The sequence below is a fragment of the Doryrhamphus excisus genome, chromosome 5, assembly GCF_030265055.1.
Source record: "Doryrhamphus excisus isolate RoL2022-K1 chromosome 5, RoL_Dexc_1.0, whole genome shotgun sequence".
NCBI classification, from domain to species: domain Eukaryota; kingdom Metazoa; phylum Chordata; class Actinopteri; order Syngnathiformes; family Syngnathidae; genus Doryrhamphus; species Doryrhamphus excisus.
Genome location: NC_080470.1, coordinates 5,183,815 through 5,204,551, shown reverse-complemented (window position 1 = coordinate 5,204,551; position 20,737 = coordinate 5,183,815). Strand labels below are relative to the sequence as shown.

Sequence of the window (20,737 nt, the reverse complement as noted above, 5' to 3'; positions counted from 1 at the left end):
CATATATTGATATATGGTGGATGCCTTGTCTGAAATATAATATATACATAAATACATGCAACAAAAATATAAACGCAACACTTTTGTTTTTGCGCCCAATGGACTAAAATTCAAACCAGATATTCAATATTACCATTTGTCTAAATATGTGATAGTGAGTACTTCTGCGGGCGGCACGGTGGTCGAGTGGTTAGTGCGCAGACCTCACAGCTAGGAGACCAGGGTTCAATTCCACCCTTGGCCATCTCTGTGTGGAGTTTGCATGTTCTCCCCGTGCATGCGTGGGTTTTCTCCGGGTACTACAGGTTTCCTCCCACATTCCAAAAACATGCTAGGTTAATTGGTGACTCCAAATTGTCCAAACAACCATTCACACTCACATTCATAGGTATGAATGTGAGTGTGAATGGTTCACACTGTGAACCCATGTCCGAACCATCTCAGTCTGGCCTTGCTCACTTTATCTCCAAGGCCTCTAACATGTAATATCCCGCTGATGTACTTGTTCCTGATCCTATCTATCCTGGTCACTCCCAATGAGAACCTTAGCATCACTGTTGCTTTTAACAATATACATGACAAAAACATGCTAGGTTAATTGGTGACACCAAATTGTCCATAGGTATGAATGTGAGTGTGAATGGTTGTTTGTCTATATGTGCCCTGTGATTGGCTGGCGACCAGTCCAGGGTGTGCCCCACCTCTAGCCCGAAGATAGCTGGGATAGGCTCCAGCACCCCCCACGACCCTCGTGAGGAAAAAGCAGTAGAAAATGAATGATTGAATGAATGAATGAATGAATGAATGAATGAGTACTTCGGCTTTGCTGAGATAATCCATCCCACCTCACAGGTGTGCCACATCAACATGCTCATCAGACACCATGATTAGTGCACAGGTGTGCCTTAGACTGTCCACAGTATCTGGTGTGCCTCACATCTTCGCATAAAGTTAATCAGATTGTCAATCGTGGCCCATGGAATGTTGGTCCACTATGCTTCAATGGCTGTGCAAAGTTGCTGGATATCAATGGGAACTGGTACACGTCGTCGTATACGCTGATAAAGCACATCAATGGGTGACATGTCTGGTGAGTATGCCGGCCATGCAAGAACTGGATTGTATGTCACTTTAACTTTAGGTTTTATTTTTGGTTTTTAGAAAAATATGTGCACAGTGGGAGACCCTCTGGTATGGTAAAATGATTCAAACAATCTTTGAAAATTCTTTGTTGTAATTGTTAACCAGAGGTGAAACCCAAGCGTGTGTTATGAACGGAATGGCAGATGCACGCATGCACTGAAATGCTGTAAACCAACTTGGTGACACTTGCACACTGACATGCAGAATGAATGAGCCCCTGCTGCACAGATTAGGTTGCAGTGAGCTGATAGTGAAAGGGCAACAGCAGCGACGAGGAGGGAGACCCAATGTGCAAAGTATGTGTAGATGTGCGCGTGCACCCTCTCTGTGTCTGCGTGTGAGCACAGAGTGCACAATCTGTGTTGGGGGGTTAATTGTGGTTCAGCAGCTGAGTGAGCTCATATATGGTGCACAGGAACAAGCATGGTGACAGGCAACTTGACAGCACAACCTGTTTTATGGTGACATGTGTCTCCTGGAGTATATGTGTGTGTGTTGGAGGGGGGGGGGGGGGGGCGGAAGGGAAAGTGAGGGTAGTGAAGAAAGCATTAGGAAGAAAGTGTGAAGCGTGAGCTAAAGAAAGGCAGGTGATCATTGAGGACTTTTGCTAGGCCACCCAGCATGTTTGCATGCTTGCTTTAAGAATAGCAAAGAGTTGTGGTAAGCAATTTCTACACCTCAGTGCACCCTCACGAAAATATATTTATCAATATATTACTTTAAATATATTGTATTATAATATATTATTTTTCCATTATATTTTCCAATACATTATATATTATAAATACATGGCATAATATATTTTTGTACATATATTATACAATATATTATATATTCATGTAATATATGGCAATATATTGCAGAATATACAAATGATTGCCGCTTTCAATATATTGAAATATATTAAATCCAAATATATAATATATGAGTTTATATATCCCAAATTATATGCAATTTTATATATGTAAAAATATAGTCCTTTTTTGGTCTTGATCGCAAGATATTTTTATATGTATCAATATATACACATATACATGATCTATGCATATATTGAATAATATAAACATAAGATCCCATATATGGAAATATATTTCCTAATACATTGCATTATATTTGCCAATATACTGCAATATTTTTTTTTTTCCATAAGGGTGGGAGGGGGGGACTGGTGTTGAAGCAACTTAATGGGACAAATTAGGAACAAGTCTTTCATTCAGCTGTTACCACAGATTAAGGGATCTTAAAGCTGTTTCCTGTTACCCATGAGGCTTAGCAGTAATGAGTAACCAGTCACCGGGTTACAAAATAGGTACGCGAGGCCTGGTTGCAGCTGTGTGTTCTTGCAGCATAAGCACCGTCTTGAAATCATCAAAGCTGCTCTCTTCGGCTCGGTTTTCAGCGAGCAGCTAAAGGTTAGACTTATGTGTTGCTACTTACAGTAACACACCGAGACTCCTTTACACCATATCATTACCAAGACAGCACTCACCTGTCAATCAGCCTCATCGAATGAAGTAGGTCATCCCAACATGAGATGCATAACATTTAAAAAGAATTCCTTGTAAAATTACCATCGCATAGTGGAGGTGAATATTCGTTACTGTTGAATTATTGCTCAGAGGAGTCGCTGTCAAACCATAAGATATGTCCAAATGATAGCTAGGCTAGATTTAACATTCTGTGGCCAAAGAAGGAAATATAAATAACCATATTTCTTATACAATTATATGGTAATGGTTTTATTTCATTTGAACATGCATCAGTAGGAAGAAGCAAAGTTTATTAAATCCTACCCCTCCATCTGGTACTTTTACAATCAGTAACATTTGTTCACTTCCTGCTTTCCATAATACAGTTTAAGATTTTTTTGTGTTTGTTTTTTTAATAATGTACCTCATACCGAAGTACAAGGTGATATGAGCATCCAATGACATAATGGGTACCATAGTAAGTGTCAATATAGTGATATATATAGCACATCATGACTGGTTCAAGACTCTTCATCCTTGTATTTAGCAAACATCAACTGCTTGTATTGCTAAATACAAGGATGAAGCGTCCAATTATTCAAAATGTATTCAAATCAAATCAAACTTATCAAAGGCAAAACTGCTTGCAGCCAGGCACAATAATCCCGAATAAAAACACAGGATCAACTCTGAACCCCCGATGTCACCTCTGATCCATTTACGCCACTCAGTTCCACGAGGGAAACCATTAATAGCAACACACACAAGCATGTCTTATTTCATCCTAGCATGTTTTATTTACTCTTATTTATTTATTTTACTCTTATTATTTTAGTAATACAAGTGTAAAGTTAACTATAGGGGTGTTATTTTGTCTCGAGAGAGCTCTAATCATCTTTAAAAAAGGTTATACTATTCTTGGGTTCTTTGTCAATCAAGTGAACGAGCAATCGGGTTGAAAAAAAACTTGAGCTAAGAACGGGTTTGAAACTGATTTGGGAAGAAGGACAATGTAAACATACCACGTCTATACCTTCTATGTTGGTCTAACTTGCATCCATGGCTGCAAGTTAATGTAATGAAAGGTAGAGTCTCCTCAGTGTAACATTATTGATGCCAGGTGACCATATGTTTTTCAATATTTTTTGACTTATAATCAGTCATAGTCACCCATAAAAAATGACCAATTTATTAATTCATTTTTGAAAAAAAACATGTAGTGAGGGACAACTATGTATATGTGTATGTGTGTATATATATATATATATATATATAGTTAGTTCTCATGGCGTTTTGGCTTGGCAACAGCATCCCAGTATTTACAGGGGAGTATAATTGGACTGCATGATACTGAGGACAGTTTCTAATGTTTTGCAATAAAATATGAACTATAATATTTGGATAATATTTTCACACTGGGCCTCATTCATTAAACTATGCGTGATTAATCAGCTTTTGAGCTGAACATAACTGTTGGATATGCTCAGGTGACTTTTGGCGTTGTTACAAAAATAGGCTTGTCATCCATTCTGAGCTCTGCAGAGATAGCTTAAAAAATGCTGACTGTCGGTATGTGTAAGACCGTCTTTAGGCTCGCTTGGTTCTAATGTAAAAAGACAGATAGGGAACTTATTTACACAAGAATGTCGAACAATGAATAGAATTTCATTTTGGTTGCCCCTTGTAGGTCGAAGTGTAAACTTTTCAAAAACACAAGCTTGTTCTCTGACACCCTTAAACTTCCATGCCAGCGTGGTGATGCGTTACATAAACATATCGAAACAAGATATTCAACCATAACGTCTTACATTCTGTGGCTGTTGGCCATTACACATCTGAGCCTGTCCCTCCCATTTTTTTATTGCCATTTCTCTCTTGTTGCTGCCAAGTCCTTCACTCGGTCAGGTGAAGTCAGAGAACATGACTCCATCGTTGGCCTTCTTGTACTGCTTCTCATAAGCATTTTAGAACTCTTCCACTTACACTTAGAGCTATCATGGTGTGGCAACAGAATTCATATTTCACTGAAATTATACAATGATATTTGCATTAAACAATAATTGTGGGGTGAACTGTATAGTGTACACTCCCACTAATATCGATCATATTCGTTTTCTAGTCTAATGTTGTAGTCAAATAGCTTCTCATAGGCCTTCTCACCACATACACTCACATAGCACAATCAGAGTTGCGGAGAAATACTGGAGGAGGTAGACCCAAGGCTGAACCCCTTATCTCTTATCTTGGGTTTTTCTCCTTAAATTAAGGGTAAGGGGCAAATGTTAAGGGGTGTACAGCCCTACAAACCAAGTGCGGTTGGGGACCAGACTTGAAATGCAGGAGTAGGCGTTGTCTATTCAAATCCACGTACATACATATTTACCATGTTTCCGATTGTTGGTAGTTATGGCTAACACTGATATCAAAGTTCACTGCAATCTACTGCATTAACCTGTTAATTGCAAGGAAGTTGTATTTTAAAATCGCTCGTTTACATTTTACAAGTTTACATTAACAAAGTGTACTGTGACATTTGCGTCTTATATTCTATATATCTAATCACTCATGTAGTGAGTTGCTGTGACAATTTCAATAGCATTCACAAATTACAAGGTATTTGTTTTGGTAAATATTTAACAGTGCCTACCACTTGAAAGGACTCGAAAATTTGACTTGAAGACTTGACTCGACCGGCCTTGTGTTGACTTATTTGAGAATTGCAAAACACTGATCTCTCCCACGTCTGCTTCTCTGCGTGTAGCCACACACACGGTCGAGGTGGTCGTAAATCACAAAGCTCATTAACACCATACACATACTGTAGCTGCCAGGTTGCTGATCCTCTGAAATCGACAGTCATAACAAAGCAGAGTAGTGGTCTTGTTGTTATTGTGATGGTTTTTATTTATTGTTGTTTCATTTAATTCTTATATTTAGTGTTTTATAACTATTATATTATATATATTATATCAACTATTTTATTTCCTTAATGTGTTATGCGTACTGTACACAGTCTGGGAGTGGAATGCCTACATATACCGAGGACCCCCTGTGATAGCGCCACTATTTGGGTTTAACAACTTAAACACACAACTAGTGTTTTGAAAACACACTTAATAGCAGAGCAAGGTTGGTAAATGGCACTTTACTTTATAGAGGTTTACGTAATAGAGGTTTGCCTCCCATTCTGTGTGGAAGTGGTAAGTTTTTGGCTTCTTACTTACTCTGACATGTTATGCAGAAATCGTGTTTTGATCTGACACATCTCTAGCTCGACTGCACGGTGAATGAGTGGTTGGCACCCAGGCCTCACAGCTAGGAGACCCGAGTTCAATTCCACCCTCGGTTTTCTCCGGGTACTCCGGTTTCCTCCCACATTCCAAAAACATGCTAGGTTAATTGGCGACTCCAAATTGTCCATAGGTATGAATGTGAGTGTGAATGGTTGTTTGTCTATATGTGCCCTGTGATTGGCTGGTGACCAGTCCTGCCTCTCGTCCGAAGACAGCTGGGATAGGCTCCAGCCCGCCACGACCCTTGTGAGGATAAGCGGTAGAAAATGAAAGAATGAACAAAATGTCCGATTTGGAGTCCATGGTCCTGAGATTAGGAGACAGTAGAGCCAGGCAAAATGTGTAAATAAAGATGGCCGAATAGTAGAATTTCAGCGATCACAAGCGCTGGCATCGATAGGCTTAGACGGTGAACACATTTCACAGATTATTTTTCATACACTGCAATAAGGGGTGTCCTTGGTCAAGTCCATACGCAACACGTACTCCTATCTGGCAGTAGATGAAAAAATCTCTCATAATCCCTTATATTTCAGTCACAAATGCATACTGTTATTCAAATATCATTTAGCGATAGAAACAGTGATCCAAAGCTCTGCTGACTTATTTGTTGTTCCTTTAAATAGTTGACATTGCCAGGTCAGTGGCAACAGCGAGAGCACAGCAACTGTCAGAGTGAATTCAAACTGACATCTTTGTGGTATGTCTCTACATGCTGAGCCGCCAGGACGCCAGATCTGGTCCTAAAAGACCTACGGCCGCATGAGTTGGGAGGAGGGATGGGTGTAGGGTGGGGCGAGTGTGTATCACATGTGTCACTAATAAGATATGTGTGCTGATGCCTATATATTTAAACTGATCTCAGTGGAATAACTCACACAATGAAGGTGATGGAATGGAAATGTGTAGTGGGTGTTCATGCACAGTGTGTGTATCTTGGTAGGGGAGTGGGCAGCAATGTAAGACGCTGGCTAAGTCTGATGGAACATCAGGTGACACTAGAAAAATACAGCTGCCGATAAATCTCTGACAACAGGCCCGGACTCATGTTTCGCTCTATGATTTATCGGAGATGTTCCTTTTGGACACACCATTTGGGATCTGCAACCACTGCGTGTTATTTAATATTTCACTTTTAATACCACACTAACTGGGATACGAGTGCTTCGAATAGGGATGTCACATTTCTACCGCAATTCTAAAGGCCCGAGTCCCTAACTTTCACAAATTAATGATTCTTTTTGCATATTTAACAAGTGATGCACCCAACAATTGCTGTGAAAATGGCAAACGGGGATTGGAAGTAATAAACAATGCATGTTTTAAGGTGAAAGCCATTACTCTCATTCAGTCTGTATTGATCTAGATTTTTAACACTGATGAGATGTCCCCAATTACAAACGTTTATAGAAACCAGCCATACATAGTAATTTAATTCATTATAATTAATTTTACAGCACTAGTGCATTAATTATGACACAGATTATGCAACCTATTATGCTTTTTCCACTTTCCCGACCTATAAATGTGGTAAGAATGTTGGATTCTCGTGTTAAACCATGCCAAAGATAATGAGGTTTGCATTTGGCGGTTAGCCATGAAAGATGGCTCTGACTGACTGGCTTCAGAGAGTTGATTCTAACATTGAGCTTTGTGACGTCAATGCGATCCATAGTTCCTTATAAAATAGTAATAACTATAAAAGCAATCTTCACTTGCTAAATGTACTGCAAAGAAAGGTCAGTAAGGATAATTCATAATGCCGCCTACAGAGAACATACTAACTCCTTATTTCTAAAATCACAAATACTTCAACTTGCTGATATAGTTCATCTTCAAACAGCTAAAAATAATGCATAAGGCTAAAAATAACCAATTAGCTAAAAATGTCATCCAATACTTCTCTACAAGAGAGGAGAAATATGATCTCAGGGAAGAACTACATTTGAAACACTTATATGCTAGGACTACGTTAAAAAGCCATAGCATTTCAGTATGTGGAATCAAACTATGGAATGGATTGAGTAAGGAAATCAAACAATGCACAACGATGAGCCAATTCAAGAAACAATACAAGCAGTTGATGTTTGTTAAATACAAGGATGAAGAGTCTTGAACCAGTCATGATGTGCTATATATATCACTATATTGACACTTACTATGGTACCCATTATGTCATTGGATGCTCATATCACCTTGTACTTCAGTACATGACAAAAATAAAATAAAGAAAATTAAATTAAAAAAACTTAATCTATATTAGGAAAGCAGGAAGTGAACAAATGTAACAGTTACTGATTGTAAAAGTACCAGATGGAGGGGTAGGATTTAATAAGCTTTGCTTCCTCCTACTCCTTTTGAACATGTGGAACTGTGAACTGATTATGGGATGCACTCAATTGTAATCTGATGCATGTTCAAATGAAATAAAACCATTACCATTACCATTATACATAATTCCAGCCCTGCTTCGATCTGTTTACTGTGTTGACTTTTTATTTCCATTTGCAGGACAGGACCAAAACAATTGTCCCTCGAATTTTTTTGAAATACTGAAGCACCTCCATCTATCCATCCACTTTCTATGCCCCTTATCCTCACTAGGGTATGCTGGAGCCTATCCCAGCTGTCTTTGAGCGAGAGGCAGTGTACACCCTGGACTGGTATACTGTAGCACCTGATACTGCGAATGGTGGCAATTAAAAATTTGAACAAGCTTACACCATTGCCTTGAGTGTTCCAGCAAAATCCTTCAACACAATGAGTGAGCATAATATCGAAAGTATATAACAAACAACAGAAATTAATCAAGAACTGGACCAGCAATGGAATGAATGATAATTTGCAGGTAGGAACTTCAACAGTGGGCATATGCCTTACAATGTTATTTTTCATGGTGAAAATATCCAACGTTTTGGTGTCATGAGCACTTACATTTAATTTAGAGTAATTTACATTTTGCTGTCCATTAATCATTCATTCATTCATTTTCTACCGCTTTTTCCACCCGAGGGTCGCGGGGGTGCTGGAGCCTATCCCAGCTGTCTTTGGGCAAGTCTGTCCATTAATCATTGTTTCCAATTATACCATATAATCGCATCTTTATGTACTTTTTTTTAATAGTGTGCTATCCTATAATTGATATACAGTATGAAGTTTTACATACATAAATCACCAAGCTGGCTTTGAATTTCATCTCAGTTTTCCTGCCCCTGAGTTTGTTTGTTAATGACCACACACACACACACACACACACATACACACAGTGCACTTGAAACAACAGTTTGAGCCTTGCTGAAGCTGGTACTCTACGGTGAGCACTGCAATTACAAAACTTATCATCTCTGGGGAAGGAAGGACAAAGTGTGTGTTTTTTCCATCAGCCATGTGTGGGATGTGTGGGATGTGTGGGGCGGGGGGTGGCAGAGACAACCAGGGATGCACCAAGAGAGACCAAGACAGCAGTTGGACTCTCCCTTAAATACCCCACCGCTTCTAATGTTTCTGTCTTGCTGTTCCTCAGCATTTTGACTCCATGCCCTCTGCAAAACCTTTCGAACCCACTCGTCTCAAATTCTGCCCTGTGAAATAATTAGGGGTTACATACCGGTGTATTTTTGAAGAGGGGAGGCTACATAGAGATACCAGGATGCCTCTGGCTCCGGATTCAACTTGTTAGGAAAACTGGGGTTTGCTTTACACTTCCGATGACATGACTGCAGTATCAGTTGTGGTGGTGGGGGGGTGGAAGGGGTGGGGACGGGGGTGTTTTGCATTAGGTGTCAGTTTGGTTTGCTTGGCTGACCCCACTGAGGATGTGCATGTTTACAGAGATGTTCGCACAAACATTTGCCTAGTGCTGTACGACAGACCGGAGTGGTGGCCGTGAGGAGGTGTTTACAGCAGCGGCTTGCTCTTTGTGTACACATGATGCTATTAACTACGGCAAAGACTGAGAGCGATATACAGATCAGCATCGCGGCACATCATAGAACTCATATGGAAACTTTCTTGAATGCTTTTAATAAAGGCGCATCAGGTGAAAATGTGAAATAGTGTAAAACAAGACTCATTTTGTATTTTCTTTACTACAGACAATTCTCGGTCAACATATGAATTGTGTTCCTATGTATGATTTAGTGTGACACCTGTCACTCACACTCATATAATATACAGTAGTAAAGAACTAGAAAATTCCCGTGGAAATTTTGATGGGCTTGCCACCTGTGCTGTGAACCTCGGGCCCAGTGCGCCAACGGCTACCATGCTAGCACCTAGCAAGACAGCCTCAAGTACCGAAAAGGTTGATGCAGTCCCATAGTGTCCCCACATCATGCCATGTGTCTATTTGCCTTTAGACATGAGTAAATTAGCTAAAATGCTAACATGCTAACAGTCATCATGCTAGCACCTAACAAGAGGGCCTCAAGTTTAGAAAGTACGAAGGTTGTCCTATAACCTTCCTACATCATGCCATGTGTGTATTTGCCTTTAGACATGAGTAAATTTGCTTAAATGCTAACATGCTAACAGTCATCATGCTAGCACCTAGCAAGAGGGCCTCAAGTTTAGAAAGTGCCAAGGTTGCCCTATAACCTTCCTACATCATGCCATGTGTGTATTTGCCTTTAGACATGAGTAAATTAGCTTAAATGCTAACATGCTAACATTAGCATTTAACCACAGAGAGAGTTGAGAAGTTTATCTAAACAATGAGCCGTTAATCACGTTTCTACATGGCCGTATGCCTGAGCTACAAGGCTGTGAAAAGTCTGTAAATTCTCAGTTTTTCTCTGCCATGTGCTGTTCTAAAAATAGAACAGAGTGTACCTAATCTAGTGGCGCATTTTTGAAAATTTTGGTTAATAGCGTCGCCACGTTCCAAAAACTAAATACCGCTGTAGTCCTGTATGCCTGGGCAAGCCCATAATTAAACACAATAATTCCTCCTTAATTGTATACCTGTGCTTGCCTTGTACCCTGAAAGGGGCGTTGCAAGTGAAGGAGAGACAGGCTTAGTTATCACTGTCCATTTCATAGGATATAAAAGGCATTCAGTGGCTTGAACCGGGCATGCAGCCAGTGTTGATCGGCATTTCTCCACTTTCGCTTTCCTGTTCTTTGACTAAAGTCACCCATTGTTGCACCCACACTCTCCGTGCTTTCCTTTTTCTTGTTCCGGCATTCTATCCCGGTCTTTAGCATGTCTTTCTTATCTTTTCTGCAACAAGAGCTTCTTCTCTGGAGTTCAACATCCTATAGGTAGTATGTCGTATATTAGACGTAAATAGTACTTAGTCGTAGCGTGGCATTTTGTCCCATTGTAATGCCATTTTCGGTCACGAATTGCATAAAAGAGCACAAAAAAATGCACAAACTAGTCTTCATGCCTTTCAGGCGCATTTGTCGGAGTGCTCCGTAACCACGAAACATCGTAACATAGAACGTCGTATTTCATTCAGCTCTACTTTGACCTCATTATATTTTAGTCTAGACTGATGGCACCATTAGCTAATTACCGATAAATATTAAAGCTGACCACGATGGGGATGTTATTAGTTTTTCACCAAAGCAAAATACTTGATGACGTGACCCGAAGATAGCATCGGATGACATTAAGATGGTCATCAAAGTGATTGCAGTTTATCCTCGGGGCGTCATAAATGTCTGCACGAAAGTTCAGAGTCGTATATCTTATTGTTGGGATAATTGAGTGAAAAAACACAAAGGCCAAAATTAAATCATTATTAATTCACATGAAATGATCTCATAATTTTCTCATGCCAACAGCTTATGTTATGTTCAAATGTTCTAATTTTAAAATTGTACCCTTTAAAGTTGTTGGTTGGTCCAACTACCAAAATGTCTTGGATAGATTTTGTAGCATTTGATTGGGTGGCAAATTCTGGTCGAACTTGGTAATGGAAATTGTTTAAACAATAAAAAATCATACATTTAATATTATTTATTTTTATAATAGGTAATACATATAAATAAATATATGCATATATAAATATGCATTAAATATATATATATATATATATATATACATACATTAATTCATTTTCTACCGCCTATCCTCACAAGGGTGGGATCCACCCTGGACTGGTCGCCAGCCAATCACAGGGCACATATAGGCAAACAACCATTCACACTCACATTCATACCTATGGACAATTTGGAGTCGCCAATTAACCTAGCATGTTTTTGGAATGTGGGAGGAAACCGGAGTACCCGGAGAAAACCCACGCATGCACGGGGAGAACATGCAAACTCCACACAGAGATGGTTGAGGATGGAATTGAACTCGGGTCTCCTAGCTGTGTGGCCTGCGTGCAGCCTATATACATACAGTATATATATTCATTCATTCATTCATTTTCTTCCGCTTTTTCATGGGGGTGCTGGAGCCTATCTAGCTGTCTTCGGGCGAGAGGCGGGGTACACCCTGGACTGGTGGCCAGCCAATCACAGGGCACATATAGACAAACAACCATTCACACTCACATTCATACCTATGGACAATTTGGAATCGCCAATTAACCTAGCATGTTTTTGGAATGTGGGAGGAAACCGGAGTACCCGTACCGGAGTAAGGTCTGCGCACTAACCACTCGACCGCCGTGCAACCCAGTATATATATATATATATATATATATATATATATATATATATATATATATATATAATTTTATTTGTATTTTTTTTCAGTCATGTATTAGTCTGTATCCACACTCCTTTCTGTCCTGGGAAATGATAACACCAAGTGGGAAGTCAGAAGCGGTGGACAGTGAGCATACACGTATACACATCCACAAAGACACACAAGTCATATAAGCATGCAGACAAGGGAACAAGCGTCCTTTTGTTGAAGGGAGAATGGGAAGTGTGAAGGACGTGACGAGGGAGATAAGTGTCCTCCAGGGCCCTGAGGTTACCCTAATGGTGTCATACATCACCGCTCACAATGCCATGCAGAGCAAAGTTGTCAATGCATGAATGCTGCACTATTACTATCAGCCATTTTAATCATGGCACCTGTCACTGCACTAATCAACACCATAACTTCACACTGGAAATCACTCCAAAAGAGTCGCGCGCGCACACAGCTGTGCACCCTAAACTGTACACAACAGCAGGCGGTAAGTTATGTACGCCGCTTTGCTGAAAGGCTGTGCCTCTGCAGTGCATCATTGCCCTTGTTTGATGGAGGCTCGGCTTGCCTTAAAACAGTTGTTGCAACGGCGCTAAATGCTGACTTTATTAACGTGCTAAGAAGGGTTTACTCTACTGTCAACACCACCTCCCCGAATACACAGCTTAGTGTTTGTGTACGTTTGTGCATGACTGTGAAAGGGGGCACAACGCCATGCTTGTTTACGTAGAAGCCAGTCATTGCATTCATGTACATCATTCACAGGTATCCATTTGCCATTGTTACTATTAACATATCAGCTAATTGGCGTAACATTCAGTTACTCCTTGCTATTTTTCTGCAGTTTGCACTGGTGTTAAATTCCTGGCCTCTGACAACTGTCCACTGCATCTTCAGAATGCTGATGTGTGAGAAACATGAAAACAATTTGCACGATTTTGGTTGTTTTGGCTCTTTTATCAAAAAGCAAAGTGTGGTAGGTCACGAGAATTTCTTTATTGCAATGTCTTCTCCTGAGCGGCACCCTGTCACTCTCTCCTCCTGTGGATCTTCTTTCACGTCGGCATACCACTGCTGCTCCAGATACGTAGCATGAGACGCGGCAAAACAAGAGTTATGGGGACAACTGGAAAAATATGGATGATTTCTAACTATAAAGATACTGATATGTCAAAACGCGGCATGGAAACATTCATGGTGTTTAGTTTCAAGAGGCTAGGACTGCCCTGTTTGGATGGCACCTGGGAGACTGGGACTTAGGTTGCAAACTGTTAGCATTCCTCAACTTTGATAGCCTTGGAAAATGGCTAGAGTGACTTGACACACACTGACATCAGCTGTATGGATTGAATGCACACTGAAATCAGAGCAAGGTAGACCGTATTATGTATGTAAGCAGGTTAAATTATATATTTGGCATATGAAAAAAGATACAAAAAATACAAATACAGATGTTTTTTTGCTATGTTAGACAGCAGGATGTGATATACTAATGTTGCCAAAGTGACTGGAAGCTGTGCAATCGGATTTTTTGGTTTGTTTTTCACCTCGTTTGCAACTACCGTATTTTCTGGACTATAAATTGCTATGGAGTATAAGTCGTACAAAGCCAAAAATGCATAATTAGGTAGAAAAAAACATACATAAGTCGCACTGGAATATAGGTCGCATTTTTTGCGGGTAATTTATTTTACAAACTACTTGACCAAAACAGACATTACGTCATCTTGGAAGGCAAGTTCTAACAATAATAAAATAATGGAAAATAAAATACAATAAAAAAAGCTGAATAGGTGTAAGATATTCTAACACAATGGTTATTAAGCTACATAAAAATAAACATGAACAGAAAAGGTGTCCAGTGTTTATGTAACAAACAGTTTTTTCATTTATAAGTCGCTCTGGAGTATAAGTCACAGGAACAGCCAACCTATGGAAAAAAGTGTGACTTATAGTCCGGAAAATATGGTATTTCCTGATGTTATTCAACACACCATGCACAAGTGGCTCTGACCAACAACATCGGTTTACATCCATAGCAAATTGTATGTGTGCGCGACGGTTTTGATTGGCTGTCTTGCTAGTAAACGTACATAAATGTCATCGAAAATGAATGTTATGTTTATGTTTACTCCAATGAGTTCCCAAGCAGCAAATCGGCCACACGGTGAAGAGTGGTTAGCTTGTTAGCCACACAGTCAGGAGATCGGGAAGACCTGGGTTAGATTTTTTGCTTGGGCGTCTCGGTGTGGAGTTTGCAGCGATGAAAAGTAAAAAAAAAATTTCAACTATCTTGGATCAAGTCGCAAGACATGCATCACATGACATGCACAAACACAAACCTTCCCACGCACGAATTTTGTGTGTTGCTAGGCGGGACAGTGACACACAAAAATCACACAGATTCCATTGAAAATTAGCATGGCACCCATTCAAATGTGGGGTTTTTTTCAGTCTAAATCATTTATTATTGATCATAAACTTTGAAGCACTTAATGAAATTTCCTAAAACAAAGATGTTACACTTTTCTGTCTTGCCGTGAAAATGATCCGTTTAAGGAGCAACTTTGATATTTTCTATACATCAGTACTTCTTAGTGTCTGTGCCATTATGTGTTTGAACTAATGAGATCCATTATTGTTAATCACTGCTCATTAGAAGTGTCATGTTGAAGACAGATGCAGCAATGATGGACACGCAGTGACACACACTTATCCACATAAAACCCAACCATAAATACAAAAAGACTGCACCCTTTCCATCTTTCCAGGTTAGAAAATGTACATGAAGAGACACAATGCTTCCAAAGGTCATGTTTTTCTTCATTTATTTTACCTTTTGTTAGAGATACATTACGTAAGATTCTGTTGTTGCACACTCGCCTCGAGCAATACCACCGTTAGCCTCGGGTAATGGCGGTATATAACTCCAAACAGCTGTATCCACAAAGCTCATGTCCACAGGTGAGGCTTGCAAAAGCAAGGAATAAACACAAATTATAGCTTTGCCCTCCGGCTCATACTAAGAAAGCTACCATTTCCTTGTTTCTGTAGTTGTCGTAGGTGTCAATAGCAAAACTTTATTTGTAACTTGGGGAGTAGAATATGACATACAAGCTTGCTCACATTTGCACCAAATTGTACCTTGAAGGTTTGGTTTAATGATGCCCCGACTTCCCCCTCCTCCCCCTGGTGCCATTAGAACGTCATTTTAAAATAGAGTGATGACCCTGGCTTGCAGGGTTATCGGGCCTATCATTTAGTCATAAATGAGACCCCTCCCACCTGGATTATAGGACCCCGGCTCTCAGCCTAGCCTTCTCTCTTCCTCTGTAATAAGTGCTACCTCAGCTTTCTTCAATTTTAGCCCTCCACCCCCTCCTGCTCTGTCTTTATGCTTTTCCAGCCCACCGCTGATCGGGGGCATCAATTCCATAGAGATGAGTCGTCCTAACGTCGTTTAAGAGCAGCAGAACAAGGATGGGGAGGGGGAGACAAGAAAAGACACACAAATGGATGAAGATGGAGAGGTTAAAAGGTCATGTTAGTGGTTGTTGCTTTTTATAAAATCACTGTATGTTAATTAATTCATAAAATACTGCACTTTCTTGAATAAATACACAACTCATTAGTACATTTCTGGGGTTTATGTGTCAAAATATATACATTGTCTCTAAAAGTGTAAGATTCCCAGTCTTTTTTCTTCTATACCGGCACACACATACCCCAAAAACCCACCTTGCCTTCAGTCATTTTCTCTCGCGGCAGTCCTTCTGGGAATGAATGTCAAACTCTCCAAATTGGATGAAACATTATGGGAAATATTATGAGGCAGCCTGCTGGTGTGATGGCTTAAGGCTTCTGGCTAATTGAGTTGTTGCCTGCCCTGCATACTGAATAGCATCTAAGCCAAAGATGGCAGATAAAGAAGATTTTTGGACAATTGTGACAGTTAGAGGGCCTGATTGAAGAGGGCAAAAATGGCCCCCAACCCACATTGTAGAAACCCCTGTTTTCCAGCTCTTCTTTTTGGGAAGGTGCCAGTTAAACAGTAAGAGCCCACCGTGGTGTAGTGCTATGGACTTTGGAGCGGACACCCAGGGATCGAAGTAAGCATCATCGGTATTCGTCAAGAATATAAATCAGTATGGGGATCAAAAAAATATCCGCTATGGCAACTCCATAACCAGGAAAAAAAAGAAACAAAGTTAAACAGTAAGAGCTAATATCTGCACGGAGGTGCTCATGGGCTGCGGGGAAGTTTGCAGACGGCTACTTCATTAATATTTTTCAGCGGGTCAGTATCACTTCGTTGGCAGAGCACATCAATTCACTGGGGGCATCGATCACAGCCGCTTCTCGTCACATTGACCAGCTCATTAGCTTGACTTTTAATATACGCTGGGGAAGCATGTCAGTCCTGCACTGTGGAAGAAGTTGGACAAGACTGGGACATATGTAGGATACAACTTTGACAGGCAGTAGAAACTGTGGAAGAACTGTTTTATTGTATGTGGTCTCTGTGGTAAAAGCAACGGAATAATACGAGTGCAAAAATAGGAATAAAAACTGCTATCAAATGTATTGTATTATTAGTGTGGAGCTTTGCCATGTATTATTTCCTGTGTGTAGGAGAATATTATCATGTAATGGGGATATGCAGTGCCTTTGAATAAGACCCTGCCTTGCAATTGACTGCTGACCAGTCCAGGGTGTGCCCCACATCTCACCCAAGGTCAGCTGGGATAGGCTCCAGTTCACCTGTGACCCTATTGAGTAGGGATGTGTTAACTCAAGTAGTATTTGTGCCTTATTTTGTTGCAAAATTAATGCAAGAAGTCCTTGAAGGTGACATAATACAGAAATTAACACGCCAATTGCAACACCGCACAGATTTTGTGTATAAAGCAATCACTGTTACAGCCAGCATGGTGCATTCATGAACACTGGAATTTTGGACATCTTTATTTTTTTTTTTAGGACATTCTTGTGTTTGATTCTCCGCTGGGGCATGTCGGTGTGGCGTTTGCAGCGATTCCAGATCAAGTTGCAAGACACACATCACATGACATGCACAAACACAAACCTTCCCACGCACGAATTCCGTGTGTTGCTTGGCAACAATCACACAGGTTCCTAAATCATTTATTATCGATCATAAACTTCGAAGCAGTTAATGAAATTTCGTAAAACAAAGATATTACACACTCATTTTGTTGCTAAATTAATGCAAGAAGTCCTTGAAGGTGACATAATACAGACCTTAACATGGCAGTTGCAACACCACACACATTTTATGCACTTCCTCATTATAAAGCAATCACTGTTACAGCCAGCATGGTGCATTCAAGAACACTGGAATTTTGGACATCTTTTTTTTTTTAGGACATTCTTGGGTTAGATTCTCCGCTGGGGCATCTCGGTGTGGAGTTTGCAGCGATGAAAAATTAAAAAAACGTTCAACTATCTCGGATCGAGTCGCAAGACACACATCACATGACACATGACATGGACAAACACAAACCTTCCCTCGCACGAATTTCGTGTGTTGCTTGGCAACAATCACACAGGTTCCATTGAAAATTAGCATGGCACCCATTCAAATGTGTTGTCATTTTGTTGCAAAATTAATGCAAGAAGTCCTTGAAGGCGACATAATACAGACCTTAACATGGCAGCTGCAACACCACATGCATTTTATGCACTTCCTCATTATAAAGCAATCACTGTTACAGCCAGCATGGTGCATTCATGAACACTGGAATTTTGGACATCTTTTTTTTTTTTTAGGACATTCTTTGTGTTTTTTTGTGCAATCTGTGGGAAATATATTACTGAGTAATTTATATCTATATTTCTAAAATTTAATGAAATATTATTATTATTATTATATTTATTTTAATATTGAAGTTGCATGTCATAATTCTGTAAAAAATGTTTTGGGCCAAAATGTATATGTTTTTGTCAGGAAAATAAGGTTTGTTATAGCACTTTTGTGTGCATTATTCCATTTGACTTGACAAATATTATAATTATGCACTAACTTATGCATGTGTACACATTAATGTCATACAGTCTGATGGACATTATTTAGGATTGTTCAGTGTTGCATGTATACTGCCGTATGGCAACATGAAGTACAGTAAACATCCTCACAGCGCAATGCTGGATCAGCAGAGTGTACTACACAGCCCGAACCAATGCCGCCTCATGCAAGTTCAGTGCACATCAGGCCTCTAGGTTAAAACAATGCTTGCTCCCACTGGTGTAAACATCCAGTCCAGAGCAAACCAGAGTGACTGCTCGCCTTGTCGTACCGGGCCCACTCACGAATGAGGCCACATCATTGTGCCTATTGTGTGACTAAATGGTGATTTCATTGAGGGGGCAAAGAGAGAGACTTGTGTAAACAAGCTGCATCCTTAGCATGTCAATGTCACCACATGGGTGTCTCATACTCAACAACACATTGTAAGTTGGCGGTCGGCATCATGAATTCTCTTTCTTGGGAGTTGGATTGAAGGTTGTTGTTCTTCATTATGTAATAAGTAAGTGCAGTTTGAGTTATGTAGTGCCCAGTTTTACCACCTCTGTTGTGCCCTTTCATTTCCTTGTCCCACTCTTACTTGTATCTCTATCATGTTTTCCACAGACTTCAGTGGCTTGAACCACTTAGTCCCTATTAAGTGTGAGGTCAGGATGTCCACACTACTGTATGTACATGTTTAACCTTTGGATGTCCTCTAAATTTATCTAACAGGCAGTTGCATTTTAAGAGGGCTGTAGCTCTTCAGTCTAATAATTGCTGGCTAAAGACACTCTTTTATTGCTGTCTAGTTTGGTAATGCTGCCAAATAACACTTTATTGCCCGTTAATTAAATATTGATGGCAGTGTCATTACATCTTCATTCATAATTAAAGTGCTACTAACGACTGCATATTAATGCATATTAATGTAATTAAACATCAATACAGCACGTGTGTGTGTGTGTGTGAGTTTTTTGCGCAATCCTTGTAAACCAAAAGGTTGTACGCATGGATTTAGTCATTTTATACTTCTCATCTACAGTGCAGTTCACTTTTATATTCAAATGCTGGCAATGTGATTTTTATGATGTGCTACTATTTTCCACAGTCCCTTTTACACAGTCATTTCATGCAGGAAATATCATCCCACTATTATGCTGCCTCGTTATTTAGTATAAACTGCACAAAGACGAAGAAACTAAAAGAATCAAACATTGTTCCCGTAAATAAACTGCTACATTAATTTGCTTTTCGGGAGCTCTGACTAGGACTAAGACCCGCTTAGGACAATATTAAGGTTCCTTCAATTTGACTCCCCCCAGTGTCGTTGTGGAGTACCTGCCCCCACAACACAGTCACCCCGACCCCAAAGATGTGCAAGGTAGTAACGCATGACAACAAGGCAGCTTTTGTTGGTCATTGGGCAAACAGGAAGTTTCCGCCCCACAGGCAAAAGGAGAGGATAGGCAGGAGCCCCAGTCGAAGCCATCCTTAAATCTCCCTTCAGAGATGCGACCTTTGACCTTGCTTCAGTGGTGGTCAGACAAAACTTAGCCCTCAATAAATAAACTGATGCCGCTTTTTAAAGTAAGCATGTTATGAATTCCTGGCAGCCTCGTGGGAACAAGCATTTCCAACATAATACAAGTTTGCCTCCCATTCTGTGTGGAAGTGGTAAGCTTTTGGCTTCTTGCTTACTCTGATGTCTTATGCAGAAATTGTGTACCCCCTGTGATAGCGCCACTATTTGGGTTTAACAACTTGAACACACAACTAGTGTTTTGAAAACATACTTAATAGAGAGCAAGGTTGGTAAATGGCACTTTACTTTATAGAGGTTTACGTAATAGAGGTTTGCCTCCCATTCTGTGTGGAAGTGGTAAGTTTTTGGTTTCTTACTTACGCTGACATTTTATGCAGAAATCGTGTTTTGATCTGACACATCTCTAGCTCGACTACACGGTGACGAGTGGTTAGCACGCAGGCCTCACAGCTAGAAGACCCGAGTTCAATTCCACCCTCGGCCATTTCTCTGTGGAGTTTGCATGTTCTCCACATGTTTTCTCCGGGTACTCCGGTTTCCTCCCACATTCCAAAAACATGCTAGGTTAATTGGCGACTCCAAATTGTCCATAGGTATGAATGTGAG

At 40.1% G+C, this 20,737-nt stretch overlaps 1 protein-coding gene across 2 annotated transcripts in view; it reads left to right on the top strand.

Annotated features, from left to right (window-relative positions):
• The first annotated feature begins 887 nt into the window (after positions 1–887).
• Positions 888–20,737, top strand: part of foxd3 (forkhead box D3) — a 60,420-nt gene continuing 40,570 nt past the window's right edge. For both annotated transcript variants that reach the window (XM_058073325.1, XM_058073324.1), the window contains exon 1: positions 888–1,090. The gene's annotated coding sequence lies outside the window, so the exon portion shown is untranslated. The remainder of the gene's footprint in view (positions 1,091–20,737) is intronic.